General features: G+C 47.3%; 1 pseudogene; it reads right to left on the reverse strand.

The window, feature by feature from the left end:
- Positions 1 to 1,415: 1,415 nt before the first annotated feature.
- On the reverse strand, positions 1,416 to 7,240 carry LOC119325634 (annotated as a pseudogene).
- Positions 7,241 to 23,276: the final 16,036 nt, after the last annotated feature.

The raw sequence follows: 23,276 nt of genomic DNA on the forward strand, positions 1-23,276 counted from the left end.
TGAGGAACCATCACCTACAATAAACTTAACATGTTCGAGGAAAAGAGGCCGGGCTTTAATAAGGTCTTTCCAGAATTGAGATCCACGCCGTGGCCCTGCAAACATCGGGCTAGAATGGGGAAAATACTTAGCTTTAAGAATAGAGTACCATAAAGAACTGGCCCCACTGGACATGATCTTCCATCACCATTTCATCATAAGGCATTTGTTCATGACAGACGTGTTAATGATGCCCAAACCCCCAAGGTTCTTAGGCCTACACATAAGTTGCCATTTAACAAGTCTATACTTACGTCTGTTGTCAGCAGCATTCCAATAGAAAGCGCCCCTATGTTTGTCAAAACCCGCATGGGTCCCAGCTGAGAGAAGATTAAAGCCCATTAAAAACATAGGAAGGGACGACAAACAGGCATTTAGGGCCCTACAGGCATTGATCAGAGCAACTTTCCCGGAGTTTGCCAACAAAGAAAGAGCTGTTTCAGCTATAACCTGCTAGAAAATACCTAAAAAAAGGCATTTTGCCGACACGAGTTATATGCATGCGCCCTAATTTCAGCAAAGATTCGTTTCCCCCTAAAAAAAAGCAAAGATTCGTTTGGTTTGCCTGCCATTACATTAGTTAACTAAGGCAAAGGTTGTCTCCATTTCAACTCTCCTCTACATCTCTGCATGCGCAGGACGTGCCGCTGCTGGGCAGCTAGCTAGCGTCAGTATTAGTTTTCTTGGCCCGAGTTATTCCTTTAAAGTTTTGTTCAAAGGCAGATGTGGCTAGTTAGTCAGTAATCTTTTCTGTTACCGATGCCCTGATCAGTGCTAATTTAGATAGTATTTGCGATGCTTTCACTCACATATTACTGGAATAGTGGGCAACGATACTTTGTAAACATAAATCTCCACTACCACATATTTGCGGTTTGCGCCACTGAAATTAAGAATCTTCGACATATGTTTAATCACAGCATGGATGATTCGGAAAAGAGATTTTATATTATTCCACATTTTTTTACTACATGTGTACTGTAGGATATGCCTAATACTATTTTGAGAAAAAACAAGAGCTTATATGATAGTACATTTTTAGTCCAAGAACCTGTAAGTAGCAAGCCCAGCTAGCTCACTCATCCGTACAACACACTAGTGTACATAATGCCAAGAAGCTTTGCCAATTCAAATACCAGCTGCATAGTGCAGGATGACGTATTTGCATCAATGAAAAAAATAGCGCGCTATAGCGTCGCTAATAGCACCCTCGCTAATAGCACGTTATAGCGCGCTATAGCACGCTAATAGCATATTTTCAGGGGCCACGCTATTTTCTGTAGCGCGCTATTTTTTTCATTGATTTGCATGCATGCACCTCGAAAACATATTTTTGGAAGTAGCAGTAAGAAGCAAATATCAAGGTGGACACAGAATTGAGCAAGCACTTTACAAATAAGAAGTTTGGCACACTCATCCCAGAAAACGAGTGATGTCTCAAAGAGTTTCCCAACAAGAAAGAGCTGTTTAAGCTATAACCTGCTAGAAAATACTCGGCTCCATTGATGTATGCGAGACACTCAAGCTCTCCAAAGTCAGAACTTTCGCTGGAAACGTTCTGCAGACACCTATGCTCGTAGTTACCACATTTGTTTTTTGTAATGCACATGCTGATAAGCTAATTGTGGTCAACGGTACATCTCTAGCCAAAGGACCAAAACATCAGCAAGAAGCCAAGAACAAGGCTCTCTAGGAGAGACAACAACCAACGCAAAAGCTACAAAAATATAGCAAATTGATCATATCTGTTTCCTCTGTTTTCATTTACTCTGCATCTTCTCTGAAACTCTGAAGCGGGCATCACTGTGTGTCCTTGCGAGGGTCGATTAGCTTTCTCGCAATGGCAGTGCTTGTCCTTGCGAGTAGCCAGCATGCTCATCTGCTACTGCAAATTAATTGATGACTGGTAACATCAAACTTTAACAGCAATATATAGCAGTCGTATATTGACCCCTGAAAGACTGCGATCAGATATAACAGCACCCAAATCGTTGAGAAAATAAGAGGAGCTCATCAAGTGTTCAGTTGAGGAACCTATAACAGGTGCACACATATGACTTCAGAAATTACTAACCAAGAATGCAACTGTCAGCAACTCTGAACTGGAACTGTTGACTGCAAGAATTAATCTGGTCTCAATCTTGTTGCCAACAGCATTGATCATCAGCCAGAACACTCAAGTGCCCAATCGGCCAGTACTGATCTGTTATGTTGCCACTGCAAATGATTAACAGATGAACTGTAAAGTCAAGAGTTTAATTGATAGTAATACATACCAGGTGGCAGGCGTATAGATGTAAAAAACCATAATCAGGCCATATATAACAGCATCCGAATTATCGAGAGAACTACTCCCTCCGTTCCAAAATAGATGACCCAACTTTGTACTAACTTTGTACTAAAGTTAATACAAAGTTGAGTCATCTATTTTGGAACGGAGGGAGTAATGAGAAGAAGCAGAGCTTATCAAGTGTTTAGTCCAGCTGTAACATGGGCACAAAAGCTTGTTTGATGAATGTCTGGCTTTTCAAAGCCCACAATATAAACCATCAGAAACAGCATGTCTGCAGAAACTTAGGCCCAATTCTTTTGGCCGATTCTCCCAGAATCGTGAGAATCAACCCAACTTCACCACCAAATCTGAGCTTTCCGTTTGACTCTGTTTGTTCCATCAGACACAGACTGAGCAGACTGGGTAAAGCCCCAAGGGTGCAGAGGTCGTCCTGCTTAAGCCCCTCCACAAAAAGGCGTAGCCGTTGGAGATTTCTGAGGGAGCCCACCCATGTCGAAACCTGTGAGGAGGCCGGAAGACCGATAGTAAGGTCCTTGAGGGTAGGCAGGCACAAAGATTCCTCATGTAAGAGCTTGCCATATCCATAAAAAGTCAGGGAGCGGAGATTCTGGGTGCCTAGCTTAAACAGGGAGGAGAAAATAGCTTTGTTGTGCTCCTCCCCAGCCATATTTGTATCCTCTGTGTCAGAATCAAATTTGAAATCAAGGATAAGCCCCAGACTCCTCAAATTCATTAGTTGACCAAGGCCGCTCGGGAAGTCAAATGGCTGAACGGAGACCCTCACATCTTTCAACGTCTCCAGTGCTTGCATCTTGGCAATCCCATCAGGAAATTTAACATCAATGCCAACAAATAGATGCAACAATTTTCTGAGATTAATAATAGATGCAGATAATTCCTTTAGAGAATTCCCTCTTAGGTCCAACACCTATAAGCATCCTAAACAACCAATTTGTTCTGGGAGCTTGCTTATTCCTGTACGTTTGAGATTCAGGCACCTCAGCTGGAAGAACCTCACTATATTTTCAAGATGGTGATCTTTCAATTCGGAGGAATCCTTCAAGTTGAGAACACGCAGATGTCTGAACTCTTCCAAAGAAGGGATTTCCAAAAGACCTCTAACCATAGTAAGTGATCGAACATGTGAAAACACGAGATCTGCTGTCAGTACTGTTGAATTTCTTTTCTTGACACCTTGTAGACAGAGTCGACGAACAACTTTGCTTTGGTTTCCAATTGTCAGAATGGGAACACCAAGTACAGTAACAAAGTTCTCTTCTATGGACTTGGATATGATGAAATCAAGAATTGTGTCATGAACTCGACAACTCTTCACTATGCCATAATCATTTGTCACCCCAGGTTGGATCAAACCCCTATTGAGCAGTTCGTTAAAACACCTTTCTCCTAACTCATATGCCGTGTATCTACCCTCGCTATGAATGAATCCTTCGGCAATCCATCTTCTTATCAGGCCCTTCTTCTTAATAGTAGAATCTTCTAGATATACACTCAGATATAAGAGACATGTTTTTAGATAAAGAGGCAGATCAAAGTAACTAAGTGACAATATCTTCATCATTCCTTTGACGTTAGGATTTCTTTCAAGTGCACGGCCAATTGAATCTTTTACTTGATTCCATAGATGTTCTGTTTTTTCTTTGTTGGCCAACAAACCAGATATAGCAATGATCGCTAAAGGTAACCCATGACATTTTCTCAATATCTGCTCAGAAACTTTTTGAAGGTATAAAGGGCAATCTTCATCGGACTTGAATAACCTTCTATGAAATAAATGTCTTGAGTGCACCATATCAAGAGCCCTTATATTGTAAATATGGCCATTGAATGATGAACAACATGACTGAGCGACATTGTTTATACGAGTAGTCGTGATTATTCTACTAGTAGAACTTGTAGCAGGGAATGCACACTAAATAATATCCCAGGTATCCACGTCCCATATATTGTCAACAACAACAAAGTACCTGTACATGGACAAATAAATATTAGCATAGCTGTAAAATAAAGTGTGATGCGTAGACAAACAAAGAATAAACGGAACACGTTAACATTGACAAAATGAAAAGGATAAGCAGGTGCTTAAAGGGCATATGTTACATAATTAATTCGTTTTGCATGTCCATGCTAGTTTGGCGAATTACAAAGAGCAAGGGGGATAAGCAACTGTTTAAACAAGAGGCATGACCACAAAAAAGATCATACTAGAACAATATGTTGAAAGGCAAGAGATGAATCAAAAGATGAATAATCATACGTAGGCGTTGATCAAGTGGTCATGAGTAACAAAGCAAGAATCTGGGCGCGGACCCAAAGATCAAGTGATCTAGATTGAAAACCGAGTAAGCTACACACATACTATCTCCAAAAAATGTACGTTTTCCCTCCTGGACTACTTATTTGGGCATGCTTTCCCATTGTAACAGAGAGATTATAACAATTAGGCTCACTTAACCTAGTAAAATATAATATATTTTTATTTTGGATGACTACATGATCGGTGATGGATGGCCGTGTAGGGCAACAATAGTGGATGAGGACTAGCGAATCTCAATGGATCTGGTGTCAATAGAGTAGTGTGGCATTCGGTTGGCGGGACGAGAAGGAAGAGGACGAAGAGTGAATCGAGGCACGGTGCATCTGGTTTCAAGAGAAGGGAGAGATGGAGATGGAAAAAGGTCATGTGTATGGTAGCTTTCATGTGAAAACCAGGGTAACGTGTGGATGGCACACTTGCAAAACAAGCATCTATACCATCAAAATTACTAGCCAAAACAGGTCATGAGGTAAAGTGCACAAAAAATTATAATTCATCAGGTTAAGGGAGCTCAAGGAGAGTTTGAAAGAAAAGTGAGCCAAGGTGTTAGTACTGTGAGAAAATGGAGTGTTTGGGCCTCTACTCTTGACACAAACTTATGTCAAGTATTACTCATAATGGGAATAGCTATGTGCCTATGTCTTGAAGATCATAGAATATCAAAACAAAGGACATAAATCTTGAACATAGGCTCCTGACATGGTTTTCTTTGTACTCTTCTTTTTAGAACAACACAATATTTATTAATAAAAACATTTGACAATTACTTTTTCTAACAACATATGGAGAAACTACGAAAATAGAATTATATGGAACTTTTTAAAAAATTCCACTAGTATAGTCTTCCTAATTACATATCCAAGTAACTTTTCTATGCATTCAAAGAACACCAAGTAAGTAGAAATGGAAAGAAAAGATAAAGATAGATGTACCTTTTATCTAGTAGGAAGTCATTGATCTTGCTAATGAGTATTGGTACATTCTCTGCTTCCGAGTTAGAATAACCTTGACCGCTAACTTCACTAAGAATAGTCCTCAGAATATTCATCATGTCCGGGCTTCGCGACACGGATAAGAAGGCCCAACACTCGAATTGCCCTTTGATCTCTTGATACACTTGGTTTGCAAGAGTTGTTTTGCCCATTCCTCCAGGTCCAGTGATGGAGACTATCTTTGGTTGTTGTTGTGTTATCGCACACCCATCGTCTTCCGTCAACAATTTGATCAGCTTAGCCTTGGGTTCATCGATTCCAACAAGCTTCGGTGCATGCTCAAATATAGCAAGAGCTCTAGGGTCAACGGTCCCATTGGCGGTCTTGGAGAAGGTCTCGCGACTCTTGTACCTTGCATTCCTCTCACCCACCTCTTTGATTTGTTTCTTTAGATCCTGAATCTCCTTGCCAATCCGACGGCGAGCCTTCATCTTCCCCAACTTGCCTAGTGAGTTCTTAATCCTCTCAATGAAGCCATCTGGCTTTTTGTCCTTATCACCGATGCTTTGCATGAAGTCGTCGATGGCATCCTCCAGGTCATAGGATAGCTCCCGCACCTCATTCATCCAGACTTTATCTTGCACATCCGGATCCTCATCCTCGGACATCTTGAGGAGAAAAGCCTCCATGGCAGTGAGCTCGTGAGTGAGTGACTTGATCTCCTTGCGAACTGTCTTGAAGCGCTTGTACTCGTTGCCGAGCAGAGCAGTCAGCTTCCCTATGACAGGTTTGAGGACCCCTGTCACCACGCTGACGAGAGCCGCCTCCATTGTGCGTGGAGGACAGGTTGCTGAATGCACTGAGAGTAAAAGAGGAGAGCATGGTTAGTAGACTGAACATCTAGCTGTAGATCGCTCCCATATATAGGGAGATGGGTTCATACCTGATTTGTCGTGCAACTCAGAGCCAGCTCGCTTGGTTCGCAGTGTCGGCCAAACGCACTGACGGTGAACAGTGAATTATCCTCTACTCCGCGTCGAGGATCTGAACCCTGAAAGAGAATGGATTCACGGATGTGAGCCCGACCATTGCTGCACCACAGGAGCTACAGAGAGTCCCCAGCGCCGGTGCAGTCCAATGCGAGGCGCCGACGACGGCATCGGAGGAGATCGAAGCAGGGAGCGCGGGGATGAGACTGTACCTCACGGGATGTGGATCCGGCGGCGGAGTAACCCGGCGCCTCGCCAGGCGAGGAGAAGGGGGAGGGGAGCTCGTGCGCCGCGAGACGATACTCGGCGTGGCGGGTGAATAGTGTATTGATTTCCTCGGCGTCGTCGATCTGAATCTGCAAGAAACTGGATTTACGGAGGTGAGCCCAACCATTGCTGCACCGAACGAGCTACAGACCGACCGCGTGCCGGCGGCTTCATACAAGGAGATGGAAGCAGGGGCAAGGGGGGTTCGTACTCGTACCAAGCTGGCTAGCAGGATGGATCCGCCGCGGAATGGCGGACGACGGCGACCCCGGAGTAAGCCAGCATCTGGCCCGGCGAGGAGAGGCTCGGGCGCCGACGACGCGCGCACGGCGAGACGATGGAGAGTGGGAGCAGTGGGGGTGAGAAGAGAAGGGGATGGATGGATGTGGTCACTGGCCAGTCGCCGCAAACACGTAAACAACGACCGACCAAGGATAGATGGATGGATCTGGTGGACAAAATTACTGTTACGACCTGTAAGGCTAACAAAATTCCGATTTGACCTCGTTTCAAAAGAAATTTCGATTCTGACCTTTTTAGGTGACGCCAACATCCCTGGCGTCTGGATTGCGAAGCAGACGCCAGGATCCCTGGCGTCTGGCCCCTGGCCCGCACTGCCCGTCTGCCCGTTGACCTGCTGACGTGGCAAAGGGGCCAGACGCCAGGGACCCTGGCGTCTGGCCCTGGTAAGTGGATAACCCACGGGAGAGTGTGTGGGACCCACCCCACACACTTTCCCCAATCCACAACCCGAGCTTGAAGAACACTTGGAGCTCTCATATTCTCTCCTACCCCTCAAGCTCCCCCTCAAATCCTCTCCAAAAGATGCATCCCTTAGGTGGATCTTTCCATCACTTTGCTGCTCTTAGTAATCTCCCCCAAATCATCCAATTATTTTTTGTTAAATCTTGTTATTTTGGTTGCATTTTATACATGTTGGTGGAACCCTAGTTCATGTTTTCTCCCCCTTATGTTAGTGTGAATGGCTTGGTTAACTTTGATAATATAGTGATATGCATGGTGTGTAGTAGGAATATATGTTTGTTGAGTAGAAAGATTGGGGGTTAGGATTAGTTAGTGATTAGCGTTAACTTTGCTTAGTGTGTGTTAATTAGTGAAACTTTTGTGGACATCACCAATAATTTAGTGTTGATATGATTAGGATATAATGAGATGTATTTGGATAAACACCAATTCTCATTGAAGTCCTAAATGCATTCATGTTATTTTTAGATGGAGAGACTCGTTAATGTTCATTACATGGACAAGGAGGCATTCTTGAGTAACAATGCCGACATGGGTGAGGAACCATTGATTTTTGATACAAGCCTAGCTATGAGGATGTTGTTGGAAAAGTGAGACAAGTGTTGAAGTGGATGGACACCAATGTTGATGTTAAGTTAATAGGAAGGTATGATGTTGGAGTAGGAGCCAAATCTCGCTTGAAAAGTATGCCTATCACCTCGGATTTGCATTGGGATGTATACAAGGAAAAAGTATCCCAATCGGAAGACAAGTCACTTGAATTGTTTGCCACCAACACTACTAGGGAAAAGCCTAGCAGCAGCGCGGGTTTTGGCCCTCTCAGTAGCGTGGGTACCGGCGCTACTAATAAGGCGCTACAGCTAACGTATAGTAGTAGCGCGTGTTGACCCACGCTACTGCTACACATGAATAGTTGTAGCGCTCTTTAGAAAAGGACGCTACTGATATTATCTGCAGCGCCGTTTACAGGTAAGCGCTACTGGTAAGTCGGCGCTACTACTAAATCCCCCCCTCGCTACTACTAGTTTTATTAGTTTTTTTTCCTGCAGATTTGTTTTTTATTTGTTTTACATTTGAATAGGCTTTATACAATAATCTTTAGCATATCATCCACATACAAATGTAATCATAGCATATACATACAATTAGTCTCATCAAATCATGTCATCATCATAATCATCATCCAACACAAAGTGGTCTCTCGTCATCAATCTCGAAAATAGCGATACAAGTCTCAATTACTTGCAAATACATCGTCATCCATCTAAACAATGATATACACAAGAATAGCTATCACTTTGAGTACATGAGTTCGTATCCCTCTCTCGCATTAGCGTGAACCTAAACTAAGTACTGTGTGTTGCTCGGAAACCGAAAACCGGTACACCTGGGCCTGACACTCCAGCCACTTGTCGTATATATACTCCTGGCGTAGCACTTCTTCACCATTTATGATCTATGCACCTGCATCATCACATGAGTCGATGATATGCAACATATATAGTTGAGCAACACAAAGAGACAGACTTGGCAAAAATAGAAACAACATATCATAAGCATAAATAACAAAGTTCATCGTACCCAAAATGACCTAACTAGAGTGATTTTCGCTAGTCGAGGAGGAGGACGGTTTAATTACATCACAAATAAAATTTCACCGTGCATAACTCAAAGTTTTGTCATAAAAGAAAGTATGAACTAAACGGACACATTGTCATATATCGACAATCACTCCATCATGTCGTGCCATCCATCCAAGTCAGGGAGATAGTCATCGAGCTTAGTGAAAGGCTTCATGTCGAGACGCTGAGAGGCTATCCATGTTCGGACGTCTTCCCGCGACATTTGTCCTTCTGCATGGAACATCCCTGTTTTTCCGACGACCTCATTCATGATGATTTGGGCAAGTTCGCGCTGGATGTTATAGAACTCAGCTCGAAGTCGATGATCCTCGATATCTCCTATGTTCTTTGCCCATTGCAGAATATGGGCATCGCTAGATCTAGGTGCCATGTGAAGGTTCTGGTGATCCCGTCGGTACTCCAGCATGTGGTGTAGGACATAGAATCCATCATTAAGAGAATCGTTCTCTTGCTGGATGCAGCAGAAGTCGGTCTTATGGCTGAAGGCGGGCCTGCCGCCCCTTCTCTTCTTGTCCCTAACCTCTCCACCCCTTGCTTGGTAGTAAAACATAGCACTGTCGAGAACATCTTTGATGTGGGTGTAATCCTTTTTGTGAATGTTCTTCGACGAGTCCAAGTAAAGAGCGTGGGAGAATCGGGGGTAGAGGATGATGAGGACGGCGCGCCCGCCTCTGCGCAAAATAAGTACACCTCAAATTAATTAGCCTCCACTGTGCAAATGAATTATTGAAATCGAAGGAAGGATAGCAGCGCGGATGACTTACACGGGATGATAAGGCACGAGAATCGCCTCCTTGTCCTTATTGGCGAGCATGAAACTGACGATGTAATCCCTCGCGTATTCACGATGCTGTGCACAGACTCCCAAGAAGCCCTCGTGCATGTAGTACGGGTCAGCGACACAGATATGAGATATCTGCTCAACCCCAATGATGTAGCTCATGTGCAAGGCATAAAGGCGGACAAAAGTAAAATCCAGCTTCTTCACGTGAAACATGTCGAATATGTAATCGAATCGGAGGAAGAACTTATCCGCAGGGAAGCCCTTGACGTACGACATTTGATGCGGAACGTTAACCACGTAGAGTGGGTATCCTGGATCTTTCGAGGCGATGAGGCCTTTCTCTACCCGCAGCACATCGTCATGAAGTCTCCTTAGATCACCGAATCTGGCCCGTAGCGCTGTTTCAGGTAGGATTGGTCGACCGGGGATATGCCATTTATCCGCATCGGGGATATCTACACGGTCCTGAAGCCGAGGCTGCTGAGGTGGCTGGATCATAGAATCAGCTTTTTTGCCTTTCCTCGCTCTCTTCCTAGGCTTCTTTACCACCGGATGGTCGTCAATAACACGTTGAGACAGTAATTCAGGCACCGACTCATGATGCTCAAACCCTGAGGAGGCGCCAGTATAGACATACTGTTCAGCGCCATCGTCATCCTCATCCTCATCCATGGCGACGTCATCAGCTTCTAATGGAGCCACCTGCTTACCCCGTCCGCTATCACCCAACCCGACACCCGACGCTAATTGGGTAGGTGGGGTGTTGATGTTCATACCTTGCTGAGGTTGCGTGCTCGTGGGTGTGCTCCCGGCCGCCTCCAGAAGAAGCAGACTCTTTGGCCACAACAGGACCCACCCATTGCAACAATCACCAAGCCGCCGCGGGGTCTCGTCGTCATCCCCCACTAGTATTAGAGGAGGCAAATTCTCGTGGCCCGGTTTGACACTGGCCACGGAAACCTTGAAGACGTTCGGGGGGATCGACCGGCTGTGGAACAATGGTTCCTTCGGCTCCATTATCGTCCCCTTTCCCACGTCCACCTTCTGTTCGCCGATGGTGTACAATATGGTGCACGGGGTTTCGTCGGCCTGCAAATAAAAGTCTGCGACGTGAGACATCCGAAAGGCAACGAAAACGGGAGATTATACATTTATATTGAAGGGGGCCGGTGTGGCAGATACCGTGAGGGCGTCGAGCTCAGCCAAAGAGGAGGCACCACCGAGCACGTCCGGTGCGGCAGCCGGTGTGCGGGAGCAGGTGCGGGAGCCGGTGCGGGAGCATGTGCTGCCAAGAAGTCAGCAAGGGGAAAGTCCTCTGCATTTTTTTTTGGATTTTCCCTTGTCCAAGTGTGAACGCCCGTCACCAAGGAAGTAGATATATCTGCAATCGCCTGTTTTGCGGCAGCTACCGCTGTTGCGACTGTCTGAGATGATTTCTTCTCAACCGCAATCTCAACCTTCTTGTCGATGCTTTCTTCAGTTAACCTCCGTCTTTCCTTTTTCTCCTCCGTGGTCTCACGGTAGTACTTCTTCCACGTGGCGCCGTCTCCAACACCGTGCACGCGTCCATACGACGGTCGAGTATCCACCGGTTGTCGTTTTAATATGTTCAACGCCCGGTTGAATGGAGTGTCCCACTTGGGCCTCGCCAATGCGTCAGACGGCGAGTCGCTTTCGGCCGTAATCCGGTGTTGCTCTCTCTGCAAAAGGCACAAGGATCGTTTACAAATATGACTAACGTGTGCAGTCGAATTGATCAGAAACTAAAATTACCAGCAGTCTCATGAACTCCGTAATGACCGGTGTTGTCTCATAAACCTTCTTCAGTGGGTCCCAACGGTGGCGGGCCCTCAGGACGTCACGCTCATGCGGGACGGTGAAATCCGCCAAGGGGTCTGGGATGCCCAGACTCGCGGCTTCCGCGTCCTCCTTGGCCCATTTGGACCTCTTTCCGCCGTAACCACGGCTTCCGAGGTGGTGGGTCCCAATGTTCCTCTTTTGAAGCCCCTTCATGTACTTAGACTTTTCTTTGGTAGCTTCGGCCTCGCAAGCCTCCTTGAATATTTGAAACTGCTCTTCTGTGATTGTCGGACTTTCCTTTACAATCTCGGAGTAGGGTTCCCCGTCGTTGATCTTTGCTTTCACTCGATTTTTCCAGGCGGCCAACGCGTTGCTAAACTTGGTCATGGTGTGTTTGTTTATCTTCTTCATTGCCGGGTCGTTGTCTGGATCTTCAAAATCCTTCTCATTCCGGCCCGGGAACAAGAATATCCGGTGAAACTTCTTTAGGAGGGAGCTCCTCATATTTTCTATCTTCTTTAGATTCTCATCGTTGATGGTGGCGGTTGTCCGTATGATGCAGCCTATTTGATTGCCGTAGCACGCGCACGCTTCCTCGGGCGCCTTTGGCTCAAAATTGCCGTCGTCCACCTCCGTGACCACGAGTCTAGTAGTCCTGAGTTTGTTAGGAACCCATTGCCTCTTTGCTTTCGGTTCTACACCGGCTCCGCTCCCCGAGGCAGCACCGATCTCAGCGCCGGTCTCGATGCCGGTCTGAATCTCAGTGCCGGTGTCAGTCTCAGCACCGGTCTACGTATCGGTCTCAGCACCGGTCTGCGTGTCGGTCTCAGTCCCCGATGCCATCGGTGGGCCCAGCAACAACATCTGTTGATTGTCGGTAAAGCTAAAAAATTTGTCTGCCGCCCGGTAGACGTCGTCGCAATCACCAGAACCCTGTCCTTCATCGTTGCTAGCCATGTTTCCTATGATTAAATCTAGTCAATTAATTCTAGACCTAATAAAATGAATAATGGCATAAAAAAGGACTATTGTTTTGCAGGAATGTTGACTCCTTCCTGGTGCGGCAAATCCCAGGCACTCGATATGTCCTAGTTTGTAGCACAAGTCATGCCAAAATTCACGGGAAATTTCGGCATGACCTTTGCTAAAAAGTGGACAAATCGAGAACCTGAAATTTGCCGGAACAGAAATGAATCAACATTCCGGCAAAACATAGGCCACTCAGCATCATTCCCTGGAAACAACAAAGCCACTTGGGCACAATCGAACAACTTCAATGAAAAGATATAACATGACCACTTCAATGAAAAATAAAATTTGCCTAAATTCTTTTCCTTGAAAAATAGTGGTCTTTTCAAAAATCAAAAACCTTTGCCAATCTACTTAACCTAGCTTGTTAATCCAACGAACCTAATTAACCTACCTATTTAACCTAGTTAGTTAATCTAGTTTACCTAGATAATTAACCCTAATTAAACTAGTTAACGCAGCTAGTTCTCTGTCAAAGCCTAAAATAAATTTTTGCACTAATTAACATGGATAATTAACATAATTAAACTAGTTAACCTGACTAGTTCTCTGTCAAAGCCCTAACTAAGTTTTTGCACTAACCTAGATAATTAACCTAATTAAACTAGTTAACCTAACTACTTCTCTATCAATGCCCTAACTAAATTTTTGCCCTAACCTAGATAATTAACCTAATTAAACTGGCTAACCTATGCATGAGAGAGAGAGGAGGGGTGGGGGCTTACAGATGATGGCTCCGGTGGTGGGACGGAGGCAGTGGTGGCGAGGGAGGCAGGGGCGTCTCCGGTGACGGCGAGGGAGGCAGGGGCGTCTCCGGTGACGGCGAGGAAGGTGGCGTTGATGAGGCCGCGCGGCTCCGTGGCGTTGGGGGCGGCTCCGGTGTCGTTGACGGTGCACGGCTCTGGTGGCATCGTCGGCGGCGGCAAAGTGGGGCGACTGTGAATCGGGGAGACGGCGGCGCGCGCGCGGGGTGGGTTTGAGGGATTTGGGGGAAGTGGTGGCCGGGGGGAAACAGTTTTTTGGCTAAGTCAAACTTAGCGGTAGCGCGTTTCGCAAAACGCGCTATAGCTAAGTTAGCTATAGCGCTTTCCTCAAAACGCGCTGCTGCTATAGCTAATTTCCTATTCTGTTTCTATAGCGGGGGTCTAGGACACGCGCTGCAGCTACTTTAGCTATAGCGCCTCTTACAAACAAACGATGTTGCTATGCCTTCCTCCGATTTTTCGCTTTTTCGTTTATTTTTCTTTACATTTTATTTTTCCCTTTCTCCTTTTTCTATTTCTTTCATTTTCATTTAAATTTCTATTTGTTTTTCATCTTATTTTATTTCCGTTAGTAGTAGCGCTCTTCTCAGGAAACGCGCTACTAACTGTGCTCTAGCAGTAGCGCGTTTCTGTGAAGCTCGCTACTGCTATGCGTAGCCTAGCATTCTGCCAATGGGAATATTAGTAGTAGCGCTTTCTTTACCACAAGCGCTACTGCTAAGTTTGTGTCTGTAGCGCGGTTTTTATTTGGTCGCTACTGCTATATAGCACTAGCGCAGTTTTTTGACCCGCGTTGTTGCTATATTTCTGCGTATAAGGTTTTCCCTAGTAGTGCAAGGTTGAATCTCCTCGGTTTACCTTTGATTTGAACCGGCATGTCTCTTCCCCAATGGATGACATGAGCGAGAGGACAATGGTGCCACTTGTTGAGCATAGGGTTGTGGTTGATGCCCCCAATGTTTATCCCCCACCACGTCCCCGTGTACCATCTATCAAAGCAAATGAGGTTGAGTTGTATGCCCCCAATGCTTCTAGCCAACCACCAACTAGCCAAGCAAATGAAGTTGAGGTGATTGCTAGTGACGGAGTAATTCAAGAGGATGAAGATGCTTATGATGACGACGAAGAGCAAGAGGAAGGGTTTCATGGTAATGATGTTGGTGACTTGGATGCATACATAGCGCAAAAGGACATGGATCATGACTTGCCTTTTAGGCGTCAATATGCGTATGACTCGGATGACGAGGGTCCAGTTGAACAGTTGGACGAGGATGGATTCACAAAGGAGGAGAACCAAATCCACTTTGAGCTGACGGGCTTACAAAAAAGAACTCACTTGTTTAAAGATCTCAGCCTTGCCCATAAAGCTGTTGTTGACGGTGGAATGAGAATGAAGGCGATTGAGCCAACACCATGCCCGGATCCAGGAGAACCAAGGGTGGAGAATGAGGACGAGAATGCTTATTTGAAGAAAGGTGTGAAGTTTCTGGGCTTGCCTATGTTGAAGTTTTGGTTGGCTGACTATGCCATTCGAAACCATAGGCCATTTTATGTTGAGCACTCCGACATGAAGTTGCGTTACACCGTGGTGTGTGAGCAAGAATGATGCCCATGGAAGGTTCGTGCAAGAAAGCTTAAAGAAACCGAAGAATGGGTGTTAAAAAGTTGTGTTGCCACTCATAGATGCAAACCTCCATCTAAACGACTTAGAAAGACACACCGTCAACTCACATCTGAGTATCTCGGATACAAATGGATGAAAGACATAGGCTTTGATCCCACTGTGAAAGTGAGGTTTCTCATGCAGATGGTGAAAAAACAATTTGGTTACGAAGTCAAGTATGGGAAGGCATGGAAGGCAAAGGCAAATGCTATTAGGATGTTGTATGGTGGTTATGAAGAAGCATACAACCAGCTCCCAAGGTTGTTGGCCGCGATTGCACATAGGAACCCGGGCAGTTTCATGTGGTCGAGGATCACGAGGGAGTGTTCCACCGTGCCTTCTGGAGTTATGGACAATGTGTGGAGGCGTTTCAGCATTGTCGTCCGGTCTTGTCTATAGATGGCACGTTCTTGACCGGTAGATACAAGGGCACACTAATGGTAGCAATGGCGCACTCATCAAACGACAACGTGTTGCCGTGTGCATTTGCTTTGGTGCCTTCCGAGCACCAAGACAACTGGGAGTGGTTCATGGGTCATGTTAGGCACAACGTGATTGGGGCTAGGGAGGTATGCATCATATCGGACCGGCATCATGGCATACTCAAGGCAATGGACATTGTTATTCCAGGATCTCCAAAGCTTCACCACAGATGATGCATGAGGCATTTCGTGGCCAACTTTTACCGGGCATGTAAGAGCAAGGAGCTCAGCAAAGACCTTACCCATGTATGTGTGGCCTTCACCACCCAAGGTTTTGATGCTCGGTACAACAAACTCTTTGCAGCGGTGAACGAAGGGGGAAAAGACTTCTTAACTAGGAATTTAAGCGAGAAGCACAAGTGGGCACGCGCTCATGACGATGGTGGTTGGCGATATGGCGACATGACGAGCAATCTGGTAGAATGTTTCAACAATGTGTTGAAGGGTGCTCGTGCATTGCCGGTGACTGCAATAGTGGAGTACACCTTCTTCAAGCTTAATGAGTACTTTCAGAGGCATTCTGAAGAGACTGCAAAATGGATAGGTGAAAAAAAGGATTATCCGGAAAAGGTTGATGAATGGTTGCAGTTACAAGCAAGCAAGTCTTCACGGCAACAAGTTATCATATTCGATAGAATTGAAATGATCTATCAAATTGATGAGTCAGGTGGCACAACACGAGACGGTAGACAATATGGTGGTGCTGCATTTGAGGTGAAACTGAAGACTCGGTGGTGCCAATGCGAGAGGCCTAGTAAGTATCATTGGCCATGCTCACATTTGATAACGGCGGCTGAGGGAGTCCTGGACTAGGGGGTGTCCGGATAGCCGGACTATCATCATCGGCCGGACTCCAAGACTATGAAGATACAAGATTGAAGACTTCGTCCCGTGTCCGGATGAGACTTTCCTTGGCGTGGAAGGCAAGCTTGGCAATACGGATATGTAGATCTCCTACCATTGTAACCGACTCTGTGTAACCCTAGCCCTCTCCGGTGTCTATATAAACCGGAGGGTTTTAGTCCGTAGGACAACAACAATAACAACAATCATACCATAGGGTAGCTTCTAGGGTTTAGCCTCCTTGATCTCGTGGTAGATCGACTCTTGTACTACCCATATCATCAATATTAATCAAGTAGGAGTAGGGTTCTACCTCCATCGAGAGGGCCCGAACCTGGGTAAAAACATCGTGTCCCTTGTCTCCTGTTACCATCCGCCTAGACGCACAGTTCGGGACCCCCTACCCGAGATCCGCCGGTGTTGACACCGACATTGGTGCTTTCATTGAGAGTTCCTCTGTGCCGTCACGATCAGGAAGGATGCCTCTTCCCGTCTTTAAAGACGGTACCATTGCCAAAGGAGCTTTGGCCGCCGGCCAAACTATCCGGCTGGGTGGTTTTCTTATGACCGCCTGTTCGGCAGCCGCTCCGACGATGACCTCTCGGGTCATCAAAAGCGATCTTCATGTCAACTCGGAATTTACCGAGCAGCTAGATCCAATGGAGCTCTCTTCCTTAAACAAGCTCTTGGATCACTTCGCCGCCCTGGGAGTCGCTACAGACTACAATCAGATTGGGCTTAAAACCGATCTGAGAGAGATTGACTCTCCCCAGGTTACCCATCACGTTGCTGTGGTAGAAGAACAACGTGGCGATTCTCCCCCTGTATTGAAAACCATTTATGTCCGGACTCCTGACCCCTCCATGCCGGATTCCCGCGGAGGGACGGACGTCAATCAAGTACTGAACCTAAAGTCAGGCTGCGGACCAGATTCGTTGGACGACATCCAGCAATCCAAGCTTCCAAATTCGGAAACTCTTCGGCCCTTGAGACTTAAGTTGGGCAGGGTTCCGGAATTAATTCCACCCGCCCATCCAAACATAAGAGATCTATCTCAAATCCGGCAAGAGCCCGCTGAAACAATACATCATTACTGGGCCAGATTCCTCCTGGTTATGGACAGGATAAAGGACTGCCGTGAGGAAAATGCAATTTCAATTTTCTGCAACAATTGCACGGACAAGGGAATCTTGAACGTCGTAAGTCGTCGCGAAATTACACGCTTCGCTGACCTGGCATCCATAGTACGAAAATACTGTGCGATGGAGAGTGTCCGGAAAACCGAAACTAAGTTTTGGGACAATCCGGCTCCGAACACAACCCTAGTCTGAAACAAAAGGGTGCACCATGCTCAGGCACCCGGGATAAGAACCAAAAAGCAAAAACCCCATAAAGGGCACGGAACCGTACTGGAGGGATGGCTCAGCGGACCCTATAAAATTCATAGTACAGAGGGCGCCACTCCAACTCATAGCGGATACTGTGGCAAGTGGCCAAAAGTGGCGAAGAGCTTCTAGCCCCGGAGACCCACCCCAACAGTACTAGTACGGTATCAACAGTCTTCGAGACTTTCGCATCAAATAATATGCAGAAAAGAACAATCCGCAGCCTCGCCGAAGTCTACCAAGTAGCAACAACAAATCCATGGAGCGACACGGCTATCACCTTCAACGCCAGCGACGAACCTAAATTCCGAACAGCCCGAGCACCAGCCGCATTGGTCCTCAGTCCAATAGTGGACGACTTTCGTCTTACCAAGGTACTCATGGATGGCGGCAGCGGATTAAAACTCATCTACGAGGAAACCCTTCGAAAAATGGAAATAGACTGGAGCCGCATTGAGCGAAGTAGCACAACCTTCAGAGGAATAATCCCTAGCCGGGAAGCACGCTGCACAGGAAAAATCACACTTGATGTGGTGTTCGGCTCACCGGACAATTACAGGTCCGAAGAGGTCACGTTCCAAGTGGCCCCGTTTAGCAGCGGATATCACGCTTTGTTAGGACGAGAGGCATTTACAATTTTCCAAGCCATACAACATTACGGGTACATTAAGCTTAAAATGCCCGGGCCCAATGGAACCATCACCCTTGCCAGTGATCCGGACATAGCACTCCGCGCCGAAAACAAGATAGCCGCATTAGCCCTAGAGGCACTATCCGAAGCCCTAGCGGCGGAGGAACTCACTACGCTACGCTCTGCGGTGAACAGGGACGATGTGATACTCGATAAGAGATCCAAGTCCACCTCTTTTAAACCAGCGGACGAAATAGTCAAATTCCTGGTCCATCCATCGGACGCAACAAAAACGGCCTCCATTGGGGCACAGCTAAACTTGGATGTAGACGCCACACTACGAGAATTCCTTCGGGAGAATGGGGACATCTTTGCCTTTCACCCTTCAGATATGCCAGGAATCCCACGCAGATTGGAAGAACACAGCCTAAACATCCTAAAAGGATTCAAGCCAGTCAAACAGGCTCTTCGGCGATTTTCCGAACCCAAAAGACAGGCAATGGGAGAGGAGCTAGCCAAACTATTGGAAGCCGGATTCATCAGAGATATCAAACATCCGGACTGGCTAGCAAACCTGGTAATGGTACCAAAAAAGGACAAATCCTGGCGCCTATGTGTCGATTTTAAAGACCTTAACAAGGCTTGTCCAAAGGATCCTTTCCCCCTTCCCCGCATCGATCAAATAATCGACGCTACCGCAGGACACGATTCATTGTGCTTCCTCGACGCATACTCCGGCTACCATCAAATCAAGATGGCGGAGGCGGACCAAGCCACAACGGCATTCATCACTCCATACGGACCATTCTGCTTCAACACGATGCCCTTAGGACTCAAAAACGCCGGCGCAACATATCAGCGCATGATTCAGACATGTCTGGCTACCCAGATCGACAAAACAGTAGAGGCATACGTAGACGACGTGGTCGTCAAGACCAAACACGTCGAAACTCTAGTAGACGACTTGAGGCTCACATTCGATAACCTCCGAGCATATGACATTAAGCTGAACCCGGAAAAATGCGTCTTCGGCATACCAGCCGGAAAGCTCCTGGGCTTCATTGTATCCGGTAGAGGAATTGAAGCAAACCCAGCCTAGATCCGAGCTCTATCACAGCTGGATATTCCAAAAGACCTCAAACATATACAAAAATTGACTGGATGCGTGGCGGCTCTAAGCCGTTTCATCTCCCATTTGGGAGAAAAGGCATTGCCCCTCTATCGCCTCCTCGGGCGCACCAAAAACTTCGAGTGGACGGACGCTGCCACTGCCGGACTCGAAGAAATAAAGGCCATATTGGCAACAAATCCGGTCCTGGCCGCGCCTAACCTAGGCGAACCAATGTTGTTATATATCGCGGCAACACATCAAGTGGTAAGCGCGGTGCTCGTCGTCGAACGAGAACCATAAGGGCATAAATTCCCTCTTCAAAAACCAGTGTACTACGTATCCACCGTCTTAACTCCATGCAAGTCCCGGTACCCGCATTATCAAAAGATAGCATACGCGGTGTTCATGGCATCCCGGAAGCTGCGACACTACTGTCAAGAGTGTTCGATAACAGTGGCCTCCGAAGTACCACTCAACGACATCATAAACAACCGCGACGCGATGGGCAGGATTGCAAAGTAGGCCATCGAGCTCTTACCATTTGACATAACCTACAAACCGCGGCGAGCTATAAAGTCGCAAGTCTTGGCTGACTTCGTCGCTGAATGGACTGAAGCCGAACTCCCTAAAGAGTACGGCGCATACTCCAATTGGATCATGCATTTCGATGGCTCTAAAATGTTGGCCGGCTTTGGGGCTGGCGTCGTTTTGACATCCCCAATCAGAGACACAGTCCAATACGTACTTCAAATAATGTACACAGACTCCAACAATGCAGCCGAATACGAGGCTCTTCTGCACGGTCTCCGGATGGCAATATCCATGGGCATTCAACGCCTCGAGGTCCGTGGGGATTCAAACCTCGCAATATCACAAGTAAATGGAGACTTTGATGCCAAAAATCTGAAAATGGCAGCCTACCGTAACGCCGTCCTAAAAATGTCAGCTCGGTTCGAAGGACTCGAATTCCACCATGTAGCCCGAGATAATAACCAGGAAGCCGACGTGTTGGCACGCATCGACGCAAAACGCGACGCCGTCCCTCCAAACATCTTCCTGGAGCGGCTCTTTAAGCCATCCGTAGTATGGGAAGAGGAGTCCAGAAACAACAATCCGGAACCAACCGCACCGCCCAACACCGAACATTCTGACACAACCGGTGGCTCAGCCAATGACATAACACCTTCCGCCCACGAAATAATGGCAGTCATTGCCCCGTGGACGGAACCATTCCTAGCCTACTTAATCAGGCAGGAACTTCCCGAAGACCAAAATGAGGCCCGCTGCATAGTTCGGCGATCTAAAGCCTACAAGGTCCATGAGGGGGAACTTTATAAGAAAAGCGCAACCGGAGTCCTTCAAAGGTGCATCTCCGAAGAGGAAGGGCGAAATCTTCTGGCCGAAATTCACGCCGGACTAGGCGGACACCACGCTACAACCCGGGCCCTTGTAGGTAAGGCCTTCCGTGCAGGATTTTATTGGCCGACGGCCTGGGCAGATGCTTAGGACTTAGTCCAACGATGCGTCGATTGTCAGCTCTTTGCTAATCAGGGCCACATGCCACCCACCGCCCTCAAAACTATACCCATCACCTGGCCGTTTGCGGTCTGGGGGCTTGATATGGTTGGACCCCTTAAAGGGGGAACCCACAAGCAAAAATACCTATTGGTCATGGTGGACAAATTCACCAAATGGATAGAGGCCAAGCCAGTTAAAACGGCCGAATCCGGACCTGTGATAGACTTCATATCCAGGGTAGTACACCGTTACGGTGTCCCCCACAGCATCATCACCGATAACGGCACGAACTTCACGGCCGATGAGGTTAAACTCTGGTGCAAAAATATGGGCATTAAGCTCGACTACGCTTCAGTCTATCACCCTCAAACCAACGGTCAAGTTGAACGAGCAAATGGTCTAATCATGAGCGGCATCAAACCCAGATTAGTGCGGTCCCTTACGGAATCTAACACGCACTGGGTAGAGGAGCTCAACTCCGTACTCTGGGGGCTGCGGACCACACCAAACCGTACTACCAGATTCACACCATTCTTCATGGTATACGGCGCAGAGGCAGTTTTGCCATGTGATATAATTCATGACTCACCCCGAGTGCGCATGTACGAAGAAAGAGAAGCCGAGTTGGATCGGCAGGACAACTTGGACGCATTGGAGGAGGAGTGAGGGAGTCCTGGACTAGGGGGTGTCCGGACAGACGGACTATCATCGTCCGCCGGACTCCAAGACTACGAAGATATAAGATTGAAGACTCCGTCCCGTGTCCGGATGGGACTTTCCTTGGCGTGGAAGGCAAGCTTGGCGATACGGATATGTAGATCTCCTACCATTGTAACCGACTCTGTGTAACCCTAGCCTCCTCCGGTGTCTATATAAACCGGAGGGCTTTAGTCCGTAGGACACAACATACATTACAACAATCATACCATAGGCTAGCTTTAGGGTTTAGCCTCCTTGATCTCGTGGTAGATCCACTCTTGTACTACCCATATCATCAATATTAATCAAGAAGGACGTAGGGTTTTGCCTCCATCGAGAGGGCCCGAACCTGGGTAAAACATCGTGTCCCTCGTCTCCTGTTACCATCCGCCTAGACACACAGTTCGGGACCCCCTACCCGAGATCCGCCAGTTTTGACACCGACATTGGTGCTTTCATTGAGAGTTCCTCTGTGTCGTCACCAATAGGCCCGATGGCATCTTCAACCAACGACGCTGTCCAGGGTGAGACTTTTCTCCCCGGACAGATCTTCGTATTCGGCGGCTTCGCACTACGGGCTAATTCGTTTGGCCATCTGGAGCAGATCGAAAGCTACGCCCCTGGCCATCAGGTCAGATTTGGAAGCCTAAACTTCACGGCCGATGTCCACGGAGACTTGATCTTCGACGGACCCGAGCCACAGACAAGCGCGCCGCACTGTTGCGATGGGCATGATCTAGCTCTGCCGCCGAACAGTGCCTTGGTGGCCGCACACGAATCCGCTCCGGCCATTGGTCCGGAGCAGACTGCCCAGATAGAGGATTGGTGGATGGACGCCGCCTCGGGGGCTTCAACTGCTACGGCGATGGAGCCGAACACTAATCTTGTCCCTCGCAAAACTCGTGATTCCGAGGTGCCGGACTCCTTGCCGGACTCCGAACCTCCCACGCCCCTACCAATCAAATCGGATTGGGTGCCGGTTATGGAATTCACCGCCGCGGACATCTTCCAATACTCGCCTTTTGGCGACATCCCGAATTCACTAAAGCATCTTTCGTTATCAGGAGAGCCCTGGCCGGACTATGGCCAGGATGGTTGGGATACGGACGACGAAGAAATTCAGAGCCCACCCACCACCCACTTTGTAGCCACTGTCGACGATCTAACCGACAAGCTAGACTACGACTCCGAAGACATCGACGCTATGGACGACGATGCCGGAGACGAACAGGAACCAGCGCCTACAGGGCACTGGAAGACTACCTCGTCATATGACATATACATGGTGGATACCCCAAAAG

Source organism: Triticum dicoccoides, chromosome 6B (assembly GCF_002162155.2).
Source record: "Triticum dicoccoides isolate Atlit2015 ecotype Zavitan chromosome 6B, WEW_v2.0, whole genome shotgun sequence".
Classification (NCBI taxonomy): Eukaryota; Viridiplantae; Streptophyta; class Magnoliopsida; order Poales; family Poaceae; genus Triticum; species Triticum dicoccoides.